This window comes from Zootoca vivipara, chromosome 12, assembly GCF_963506605.1.
Source record: "Zootoca vivipara chromosome 12, rZooViv1.1, whole genome shotgun sequence".
NCBI classification, from domain to species: Eukaryota; Metazoa; Chordata; class Lepidosauria; order Squamata; family Lacertidae; genus Zootoca; species Zootoca vivipara.
The window spans coordinates 36,773,250-36,785,747 of record NC_083287.1 but is presented as its reverse complement, the minus strand read 5'-3'; positions in this window follow the sequence as shown (position 1 = coordinate 36,785,747).

Genomic DNA, 12,498 nt, shown 5'->3' with positions numbered 1-12,498 from the left:
AAGAAAAGGAAACACTAGACTGGGAAGTTCCCAATCTTATTCTATTCACCCCCCCCTTCTGCATCCAGAGCAGACCTCCCTGTACCTACTCTCCTCTAAAATAATCCGATGGGGAACCCTAGGATTGGGCCTGTAATATCAAGTAATATATAGAAAAGAATGAAATGCTGGAAAGGCAGGAAGTGTGTTCAGAAAAATGGGTGAGTTTTCCAAACTGAAATCTGGATTGAAGACAGAGCTATGGTCACTCACAAAAGGGCTTTCTGGCAAGGGCGTAGCCAGGATCAAAACTAGGGGGGGGCAAGCCATGATCATTCAGGGGCGGGGCCACAAAGTGGGAACGTGGGCGGGGCTACAGGGCCAGCTGGCCTGACGACATCGTGGTGGCGGCAGCGGCGGCAGCGGCCACCTTGTGCTTCTGGGGCTGGCAACGGCGGCGGCTACCCTGCTTGGCTGGAGAGGACGGGAGGGTCGGGCAGGCAAGAGGGGGTGACAGGGTGGGCGAGGGCAAGGCAAGGCACGGCCGCAGTCACGACGGCTCCGAGGCGTTGCTGCATATCAGCATAATATTTCAACCATGTTGTGGGTTCAAGCCCCACCTTAGGAAAAAATTCCTGCATTGCAGGGGGTTGGACTAGATGACCCTTGTGGTCCCTTCCGACTACAATTCTATGATTCTATTGATATATTGCCATAGCATATGCATCATTCTGCTTTCTTGAATTGTCCTACTCCTAGGCATAGCAGCCAACTCCTAGAGGCCTAGGTGCCTCCCCCCCCCAATTACTAGTAAATACCGTATGTGAAAGAGTCATCCCCCCCATGTTGATGGGCTTTCTATGTGGGGCTTATCTGCCCCCCCCCATATTTTATTAAGAATGGAAGAGGGAGGGAAGGAAGGAAGAAATAGAGAGAGGGATAACTCATATTTGTGGGTGCCTCTGGGTGACGCTGTGATGCTGGAACTCTGCAGCAAGAGGACGGGAGGGTCGGGCAGGCGAGAGGGGGTGGCAGGGCGGGTGAGGGCGAGGGAAGGCACGGCCGCAGTCACGACAGCTCCGAGGCGTTGCTGCATATCAGCATAATATTTCAACCATGTTGTGGGTTCAAGCCCCACCTTGGGGGAAAATCCTGCATTGCAGGGGGTTGGACTAGATGAGCCTTGTGGTCCCTTCCGACTACAATTCTATGATTCCATTGATATATTACCATAGCATATGCATCATTCTGCTTTCTTGAATTGTCCTACTCCTAGGCATAGCAGCCAAATCCTAGAGGCCTAGGTGCCTCTCCCCCCCCCAATTACTGGTAAATACCGTATTTGAAAGAGTCACCCCCCCATTTTGATGGGCTTTCTATGTGGGGCTTATTTGCCCCCCCCCAGTATTTTATTAAGGATGGAAGAGGGAGGGAAGGAAGGAATAATAGAGAGAGGGATACCTCATATTTGTGGGTGCCTCTGGGTGATGCTGTGAAGCTGGAACTCTGCAGCAAGAGGATGGGAGGGTCGGGCAGGGGAGAGGGGGTGGCAGGGCAGGCGAGGGCGAGGCAAGACAGGGCCGCAGTCTCGATGGCTCCGAGGCGTTGCTGCATATCAGCATAATATTTCAACCATTTTGTGGGTTCAAGCCCCACATTGGGGAAAAATTCCTGCATTGCAGGGGGTTGGACTAGATGACCCTTGTGGTCCCTTCCGACTACAATTCTATGATTCTATTGATATATTGCCATAGCATATGCATCATTCTGCTTTCTTGAATTGTCCTACTCCTAGGCATAGCAGCCAACTCCTAGAGGCCTAGGTGCCTCCCCCCCCCCAATTACTAGTAAATACCGTATGTGAAAGAGTCATCCCCCCCATGTTGATGGGCTTTCTATGTGGGGCTTATCTGCCCCCCCCATATTTTATTAAGAATGGAAGAGGGAGGGAAGGAAGGAAGAAATAGAGAGAGGGATAACTCACATTTGTGGGTGCCTCTGGGTGACGCTGTGATGCTAGAACTCTGCAGCAAGAGGAAGATACCGGTACACCTGTACAGGAGCCTTGTAAGCAGCTTTCTCTCTGCTTGATTTACAGCAGGCACGTCCAACAGGTAGATTGTGATCTACCAGTAGATCACTGGATGTCTGTGGTAGATAACTGCTAGATCACTGGCACCCCTAAAAAAAGCTCACCCAAATTTTTCCTCCTCCCTAAAAAAAGCTGAACTATGACCTGAAGCCCTAAACAAAAATGGGCCTCCCTCCCTCCTAAAAGAAGCTCAACAAGTTTGACCTAAACCCCCCAAAACAGGGCTTCCCTTCCTTAAAAAAACTCAACAGCTTTGACCTGAACCCCCCAAAAGGGGGTAGATCACTCCCAGTTTTTAACTCTGTGAGTAGATCAGAGTCTCTTGGGAGGTGGCCACCCCTGATTTACAGTATACAGATGCAGGAGGAGGGGCAGACTGGAACACCAATGCTTTTTATAAACATCACTGTGTCTATCAAAGCTACAGCCCCCCCCTTCTTATTCACTTCCTTTTAGCCTTGCAGGGCCACCTTAGTCAAATTGAATCCTCTGCACCCTCATTAAATCGCCAATATAACTGTTAATGCGATCCCTGAATGCCCATTAACAACTCCCACTGAATAACAATAGGGTGAATAGGGTGGACCTTGCCTGAAGGGATATTCTGCTCCATTGTCTTAACTGCTTAAGTACTGGTAGCCACTTTGCTTTATTTATTTGATGTGTTTTTGTTACAGCTGTGTTCCCGCCCCCAGCAAGTGGAGAGCTGCTCTTGCTAAAGCAAAGCCCTTTCCACTTCAGTTTTTGGAGGGGCAAAGTATTGGTTATGGTCTGTAAAATACAATAATTTTTTGCTTCTGGGGGGGCAGCTGCCCCCTCCTGCCCCCCCCTGTCTACACCCATGCTTTCTGGTAGCCCAGTGGTACCCCACCCCGGTCAATGTCTTAAATACAGAGCTTGGGGAATAAATTGTGTCTGTGTGTCATGTAGACATTTGTAAAGATCTGTTATTGGTGTGAAAGGAGCATCCTTGCAAATTTTACTTGGGTGGACTACAACATCATATCTTGTGCCTTAAGAACACAGCATGGGTAACATAGTGAGTTTCCGTTTAAAGCAAAGGTTGGAAAAGTTAAACCGAATTGTGCTAGTGTCCCTACTCCTCACTTCTGCCAGATTGCCTTATATGCCAGAAAAGTAGACCTGCACAGGTTATCTTGTATGCTGAGGTTAATGTTATGTGTTCCTAAGAACACATATTTTATTTGTGTTTTTTTCTGAACAGGAAGGAATGTCTTGTGGCACCTTAATGAGCAACAAATTGTATAATAGCAGAAGTCTTGGTGAGGGGTTTGTGTAGATAGTGGGGTCAGAAGAAAATTAACTGCATACGGTGCTGACTGGCAATTGCATCATTAATACTGAATGTTCACAAAAGCAATTCACTATAAGCATAGAGACTTCTATTTTAATCTCCAACCTTGGACATATTCACTCATCTACTGTGTTTTTCATTTGAATGACATACTCTCAGTGACTGTGCTTAATGCCTCATGTGTCATGCTTAATGACATCACCAGGACCCACCTCTGTGACATCACCAGAGACCATCTCTAGCTCAGGTTTGGGCCTGAAATCTCAAGATCTGGGATGCTCCTGACCTGGCAGCCCTAATCAGAATCTGACCCACAAAAACCAGCTGTGTCTTCAGCATAGTCTGCTTACCATATATTATCTTTCTCTCTGGCTTCTCTGAACCCATATCCTTTTTCAGATGATAATCAGTATGGTATACATCAGGGCTGAGCAACATCTGGCCTTCCAGATCTTGTTGGGCTACAATTCCCACCATCCCTGACTATTGGCTATTTTGGTTGGGACTGATAGGAGATGGGAGTTCAATAACATCTGGATGGTCATAGTTTGCCCACCCCAGTATAAGATATACAATATGATTAATGAATATGCCTTTGAGAGTGTAGTTTCCTTTGAACTTGTTGCATGTGCTCACTAATAATGGTAATTTTTCTCACCGTAGCCCAAGTTTACCCCACTTAGCTGATTTTCTAAGAAATCAAAGAAAGCTCTGTTTACTATCAAACTTGCAGGGATTGCAAGCCAACTTCCCAGTTGCGTGTTGTGAGGGACATTTCTAAAAGCTTGCCCTAAATTAAAAGGCAACTGTTATTTAATTTGGAAAACCCAAAATTTTGTCATTTTTTAAATAAAAAAAGCATACACTGGTAGCTTATTTGAAGCCTTTTATTTTCATGTTGCACTAGGAACACAACATTCTGCCAAAAATCCATCCTCTAACAGCACTTTCTGCCAACTGCTCTGGTTTGCCTATAAAAGAGGCACAGTGTGTGTCCTCCCCTTGAAAAATATATAGTGCCCACAGATTTTAATGACTCAGTGAGAAATTGTCATGAACTTACTCCAGAACCCTCTAGATATCAGGGTTTGTTCGCCCGAGCTTTTCAGTCATGGACTTTTAACATACACAATTTGTTTACTGTGCTGTTCCTCCCTCTCAGATGTTTCCACTGAGTCTGCTCTTTCATACTTTTGTTCATTTGATTAGTTTCCATAGTGACACTCATTTGTGAAGTTTAGAGTTCCCTCCTAGCAGGTTCTCATAAATGCCAGTTACTGATCACCGGGGCTTGTGTGCCAGGTTAACGAGACAAAGTCAGCCTTATTTTCAACACTTTTCATTGTATGTGAATGTCTGTGTCTTTATTTCCATTTTGCATTCGTTTGAGAAGGTTCTCTAGCCTTTGAGAGCCATTCCTTTTATGGGGCAGTTTTGATGGATAGAATCCTAACTGGATTTCAGTTGCTGAGGCTGTTGAACTGGGCGCTGTTACATAAACTGAAGGAATTTCTCTTTAACCTCTGCTGCATTCTAAAGGGCACTTTCCTTTAACTCAAGTGCAAAACAAGTGGTTTCCCTTCTGTGACTTTTCTTCGGAACTGATCAGCAGCTAAAGAGATCTCTGTGCACAGACAACATAAATATAACTTGATGGTTTGGAAACTGTAACAAATCATGGACAGTATGTGCATCAGAATATACTGCATTGCTTTGAAAGGGATAGTAACATATGAAGAACCCGCTAGATCAGGCACCCCCAAACTTCGGCCCTCCAGATGTTTTGGACAACAATTCCCATCATCCCTGACCACTGGTCCTCTTAGCTAGGGATCATGGGAGTTGTAGGCCAAAACATCTGGAGGGCCGCAGTTTGGGGATGCCTGCGCTAGATCATGTCAATGGCCCATCTAGTGGCTGCTATGCTGCTATGCCTAGGAGTAGGACAATTCAAGAAAGCAGAATGATGCATATGCTATGGCAATATATCAATAGAATCATAGAATTGTAGTCGGAAGGGACCACAAGGGTCATCTAGTCCAACCCCCTGCAATGCAGGAATTTTTCCCCAATGTGGGGCTTGAACCCACAAAATGGTTGAAATATTATGCTGATATGCAGCAACGCCTCGGAGCCATCGAGACTGCGGCCCTGTCTTGCCTCGCCCTCGCCTGCCCTGCCACCCCCTCTCCCCTGCCCGACCCTCCCATCCTCTTGCTGCAGAGTTCCAGCTTCACAGCATCACCCAGAGGCACCCACAAATATGAGGTATCCCTCTCTCTATTATTCCTTCCTTCCCTCCCTCTTCCATCCTTAATAAAATACTGGGGGGGGCAGATAAGCCCCACATAGAAAGCCCATCAAAATGGGGGGGTGACTCTTTCAAATACGGTATTTACCAGTAATTGGGGGGGGGGAGAGGCACCTAGGCCTCTAGGATTTGGCTGCTATGCCTAGGAGTAGGACAATTCAAGAAAGCAGAATGATGCATATGCTATGGTAATATATCAATGGAATCATAGAATTGTAGTCGGAAGGGACCACAAGGCTCATCTAGTCCAACCCCCTGCAATGCAGGATTTTTCCCCAATGTGGGGCTTGAACCCACAAAATGGTTGAAATATTATGCTGATATGCAGCAACGCCTCGGAGCCATCGAGACTGCGGCCCTGTCTTGCCTCGCCCTCGCCTGCCCTGCCACCCCCTCTCCCCTGCCCGACCCTCCCATCCTCTTGCTGCAGAGTTCCAGCTTCACAGCATCACCCAGAGGCACCCACAAATATGAGGTATCCCTCTCTCTATTATTCCTTCCTTCCCTCCCTCTTCCATCCTTAATAAAATACTGGGGGGGGGGCAAATAAGCCCCACATAGAAAGCCCATCAAAATGGGGGGGTGACTCTTTCAAATACGGTATTTACCAGTAATTGGGGGGGGGGGAGAGGCACCTAGGCCTCTAGGATTTGGCTGCTATGCCTAGGAGTAGGACAATTCAAGAAAGCAGAATGATGCATATGCTATGGTAATATATCAATGGAATCATAGAATTGTAGTCGGAAGGGACCACAAGGCTCATCTAGTCCAACCCCCTGCAATGCAGGATTTTCCCCCAAGGTGGGGCTTGAACCCACAACATGGTTGAAATATTATGCTGATATGCAGCAACGCCTCGGAGCTGTCGTGACTGCGGCCGTGCCTTCCCTCGCCCTCACCCGCCCTGCCACCCCCTCTCGCCTGCCCGACCCTCCCGTCCTCTTGCTGCAGAGTTCCAGCATCACAGCGTCACCCCGATGCCCATGCCTGTTCCCTCCTTTTGTGCAACCCCCTGTACACAAACCACTTCCATGCTAAACTCACATGACTCAGGACCTCATTACCTTCAGGACTGCATCTTCCCATATGAAACAACCCAGGCCCTGCGCTTTCCCCCCAAGGCACCTCTCTGTGTCCCCACTTCCCAAAAGATTCAGAGGGTGACAACATGAGAATGGGCCTTTTCTGTGGTGGCTCTCCATTTGTGGAATGCTCTTCCCAGAGAGGCTCACTTGGTGCCATCATTACATGTCTTTAGATGCCTGGCGAAAACATTCCTCTTTACCCAGGCCCTCAGCCACTAAACAACTATGGCCTTTTAAACATGGAGGGGGTGGAAACACCTGTTATTATGACTTTTTCCTGTGATTGTTTTATTGTCTTTTATTTTTATTTTATTTTATTTTTATGTCATATATGTTGTCTTTTACATAATTATAATGTATTATAAAATTATAAAATTATAATGTTTATAATTATAATGTTTATAATTCCTATAATTATATTGTTTATAATTATAAAATTATAATGTATTATAAAATTATAATGTTGGAACATTGGATAAAAGGAGGTATATAAATTGGATGGATGGATAAACCTCCTGCATCTTCCTTCTCCCACACATTGCAACTACTAAGCACCCTTTCCACCTTCTGCCCAATTGTGATGCAGCACTCCAGATGTCTTCAATGGGGGTGGTGTGATGACAGCTAACATATTTATCCTGGCACAAACCAGGGGTGGTTAGGCCCTTGGGGCTCAAGGACTACATTCACCCTTAGCCAACCCTCTGGGCACTTCATGCACATTGTATACACCCTGGCTCAAGGCCTCTGTGCTTTGATGGTCAAGTCATGGGTCTATCCCAGTTTATGGAGTGAGACCCTGATTCCAACAGTCCAGCTACAAAAATAGCTTGTTTGATTACATTGCAGATGATTCCAGAGACAGGGGCTGGTACGTTTCCTTTCAAAATACTTTTCCCTGGCATTTTGGATGCAGAAGACTTCCAATGTTTATTAGAGTGGCATATCTTGCCTCAGCTGGATCAAGCCTGGTTTTCATTTTACCTAAGCTTCAGGAACTCAGTGGCACAAACTTTTGCTTTAAGGTTGTCTTTGTGATGCTTCAACTGTCCTTCTCCATGGCATGTTGGTCTGAGCTGAGCTTGAATGGGAAAGGATTCTTTCCTTGAGATGTTGCTTCTTTCAGCCCAGAACATCAGTGCCTGGGACCTTGTCCTCCTGGGATACTGAGTGTGAACATTGACCAGGTTTCCAAATGTGCCCACAGGTCCCAGAACGGTGGCGAGCCCTCATCTACCTATTGTATCACAGTCATATTCCATAAAGAAATAGCCACCACACATACCGGTAGTATCCAGTAGGTGCTCCCTCTACAAACACTGTAGTCCAGGCAAATCTTTCACTTCAGTAATCAATCTATGGATGCCCTGCCTTATTTCTGCAAGTAGTTGCTGCCATAGATTTTAAGGGAGTGAATTGGGATGGCAGCAAGGATGCAGAGCAGAAGCTGCTGCTGGTCCTTACTTATCCACTTCCCACTATCTCCCCCTGCTAAGTGAGAGACTGTCAGCCATGACTGTAAGGACAAAGAAGGTTCTGTGGTGGAAGGAGGACCACATTGAGCCCCTCAGAACATGATTTCTTTGCTTCATTTGTGTCTGTGTCTATCTCCTTCTGTCTCGTAATCTGAAGTTTCCTCGACTGAATTGTAACAGGCTCAAACAAGGTTCTTCTTCTTCTTTTTAAGCAAGCAGAGAATGCCCTGGGTGACTTTTACAAGAAATTCTGCAAAATGAGAGGAGAACAGGATGATTTTGCGTAAGCAAGGAATAGCTGAATCAGAGGTAGACTGTAGTGATGGCCCCTGAGGTCAATAGGTATATGCAAGTGTTTCTCCCAACCGAAATATTACAAAGAATTGCTTTCTATAGAAGCATTTGTAGAACCATTTAGGTTGCAGTTCTGCTGACAGTCAAAGATGTCTGGGTCCCATTAAAAACAATGAGATATACATGCACAAAATGTACTACAATATAGTGATTTGCATATTTCAAGGAGACGGAATGTACTTCCTGGCCTGCACTCCATTTAGAACTATTTTGCTCAGTCTGGGTGAGCTAGAATGAACACAGATGAGAAGGGAGAGGGAAAAAAACTTCCTCAGACATCTGTCCTTTTCCTCCTTTATATCTTTCTCCCTACTATATGCATTATCTTCAAAAAAATTCTGTTCCTCTCTTCTGTTGAGTTTGCTCAGCAAAGTATATCATTTCTCCTTTAAAGTATCTCCCTAGATCAGGGGTTCCCAACAAAATTTTCTCGAGGACCCCTCATTGAGCCGCTATTGTGACAAGGACCCCCATTAATTCCTAATCCTAAAATTAAAAACTGAGAGCCAAATTAAGAGTCTTTTTATATTTTATATTTATACGTTTTTTACAGTTACAACAGAGTACTCCATCAGTATACAGTTAGTTTTAATTTTCAGTTCTTAATGAGATGAACCACTTTTAAACCAACGGTCCATTTTTAACTACGCGAACTGTAGCTTCCGCGAAAAACAACGCTTTGTTTACAAACACTACTGTTTTGTAAAGAGGCAGCGCGTGCCAGGGAGGAGGGAGGGGAATAGAGAAGACAGGGTACCTGCGCAGTAGCGCACAAATGAAGCCGACGCGCGCAAAGCATCTTGGGGAGGTGAGCGTTAGTAGAATGCGCGCGCTGCCTCTTTGCAAAACAGTAGTGTTTGTAAAGCGCCACCTAACGACATACAGCAGAACTACTGCCTCTATCTAATTCAAGTTTTGTGCTAGACTCTGCTCATGCAGGAAGCGGCCAAAACAAAAAATCTGTTATCATACGAAATATATTTAATATATTTTTTATTCTAATAGCATCTTGAGGACCCCTCTGGCATAGCTCGCGGACCCCTGGGGGTCCCCGGACCACCTGTTGGGAACCACTGCCCTAGATTGTTCTACTTTTCCTGCCCGTGTGATGGTATCTATTGCTGCCACTGAAGGGATAAAAAATAAGCAAATTGTTTAGTTCAACATGATTCTTAATGTACTTGACTACAATGCTGACTCTTCTGTACAATCTCCAGCAGAAAATATTGAATTATTGACTATTGGATAAGCCGTGGTATTCAAAACATTACTCTTGCTTAAAAGACTGCAGCTATATTTGTTCTCTGAAGTTGCTGGGCAAGATAGCCATGAAACCAGAGGGCCTAGTGGCGCATTTGGCGAGGCGCAACCAGCCACCAAGCCCTATGCTGGTCCCGCCGCAGCGCTGCGCCTCCTTGTCTTTTTCCCCTCGCTGTGTGCGTGCTGGTGGCGAAGCCTCTCCGGAGGCTGCGCTCTCCCCTTCCCGACCCTGTGGCTCTCCGCGCGGTGATGGCTCAGCTGAGGCGGAGTATTGAGGCCTCCCGGCGAGGGGGAGGCGGCGAGCACGGTGGGCCTATTGCGGGATGTGGCGGCAGCGGAGGATGAGGCACCATGATCGGGGCCTGGCAGGAAGGTGCATCGCGCTCCCCAGGAGACTTCGGTGCTGTTCTTCCCCAGCCAAGGCAGCCGCTGAGGAAAGTGCGGGTGAGGCGGCAGGCATGCGTGCGTGAGGACCCCCGGGGGGGGGCGCCCTAGGGATCCCTGCACCAGGGCGCAAGACAAGCTTAAGACGCTACTACATGAAACTCTCTGACAAGAAGGAGATGAGCTGCATGAAGAAAGTTCTGTAAGGCACTGGAGGGCTGAACTCTAGGAATTCAGCAGCAGATTCCAAACACCACACCATCAGGACAGCTTGCAGCAGGAGGAAATGTCTGGCCTGATTTTGTTGCTTCACTACAGCACCTTGATAATAGCAGAAAGGAGAACTGCAGGTGGTGTGTGCTAACAGGGTCCTGCTTGCCTTATATAACTGATAACTCTAGCTTGCTTCTTATTTTGAGTAATTTGTCACCTAAAATGGCTGCTCTACAGGCTTCTGAAGGACTCACTAAAAGGTGGACTTTCAGAAACTGACTTCTCCACCTGCATGGGACTATGTTACCTTCCTCTTGCATGATCATTTACTGTCTTGATCGCATGCCCCTCAAGAAAAACTGATGAGCTATGCGGAGTTGGCAAAGATGACATATAAACTACATGAGAAGGACAACCGTGACTTCAAAGAAGAATGGGAACTTTTTACAAACTATTTAGAAAGACAACAAAAGGATTTGGACTCCTTGGCAGGTTTTGAATAAACATCCACAATTTATTAGTAGAACACATGATAGATAAGGCAACAATATGTACAATTTTATAACACGCAGAGAATAATAGGTACAAACAAACCAGGGAGGAGAGCTGAGGGAAGTCCTTAGAGCAGGCATCCCCAAACTGCGGCCCTCCAGATGTTTTGGCCTACAACTCCCATGATCCCTAGCTAACAGGACCAGTGGTCGGGGAAGATGGGAAATGTAGTCCAAAACATCTGGAGGGCTGAAGTTTGGGGATGCCTGCCTGAGAGGGTGGGAGAGGGAGGGATGGGGGGGATGTAATCGGTTATGTTATTGGTAATTTGTATTGTTTAAAAATCTTTTTCGTTAATAAAATTATTAAATAAGAAGTAGATCGCATGCCCCTGACCTCCTGACCATTGGAAGTTGACCTGTAACTCAGCTTGCTTAGGGAGTCTTGAATGGGGTTGAGACAGACAGCATGGGAGACCTAAACTGGCCCTGTCTCTTTGCCCTCTACGCTGACCTGTACTTTGAAGTCAAATTAATATGTGTTAAGCGTCACCCTCTTTCACTTCCACCTCTTTTCTCACACTTTCTCTCAACCTTGAGATGCAAGGTCACCTTGATGTATCTTCTGAGAACAAAGGGACAAGCATGGCTTCTTTGTTTCTCCAGCTAGTTACCCAGGTCTATAGAAGAACTCTTTCCTATCAAGAATGTACTTTTTACCATGTACCCTGCAGTTAGCACATATGCAAAATGGAGAACTTGGTCCACTACAATGTCCTCCCCCCTCCTGATGTTGTTGGACTACAACTCCCATCTCCTTGGCCATTGGCCATGCTGGTTGGTGTTGATGTGAATTCTACTCCAACAACTGGAGGGCCACAGGTTAGCCATTCCTGCCTTGAGACATAAGCTTATTGGTGCTAGGTTATAGAAATAATCACCTGGTCACAGTCTTAGTCTTCTCGTTGCTTGTAACAGGAGTAGCTAATTTAGAGCCCTCCAAATGTTGTTGGCTATGCTGACTAGAGCTGATACGAGTTAGAGTGCAACATCTGGATGGTGCCACGTTGGGCACTCCAGTCTACACCAACCAGGTCCACCAGCAAACTGTCCCTTGAATTTATCAGATAGAACAATAGTTTCCAGCTAAATGCACATGATATACAAGAGAGTAGGATAAATATAATATTATAGGTTTTCCCCCAAATAATTTTATTCATTTTCCAATATTACAAAATCACAAAAAAACATATCAATACTTGCATTTTTTACTTAACATTGTTGACTTCCTCAATTCCCCCCTCGCTGGGTCCATTTTAAAATTCCAATTAAGCAATTTCCATTTTATATCTTAAATCATTCTAACACATTTTATCATTATCACTCAAATATTCTATTCTAAAAGCATCATCTATTCCTCACCAATAATTAATCAATTTATCCAAATCAAAATTTATTTTCCCGTCCTTCTATCTTCTATTTTTCCCTTTAGCCTAAAATTTATTACCAATAATTTTCCATAAATTTAAATATTAATTA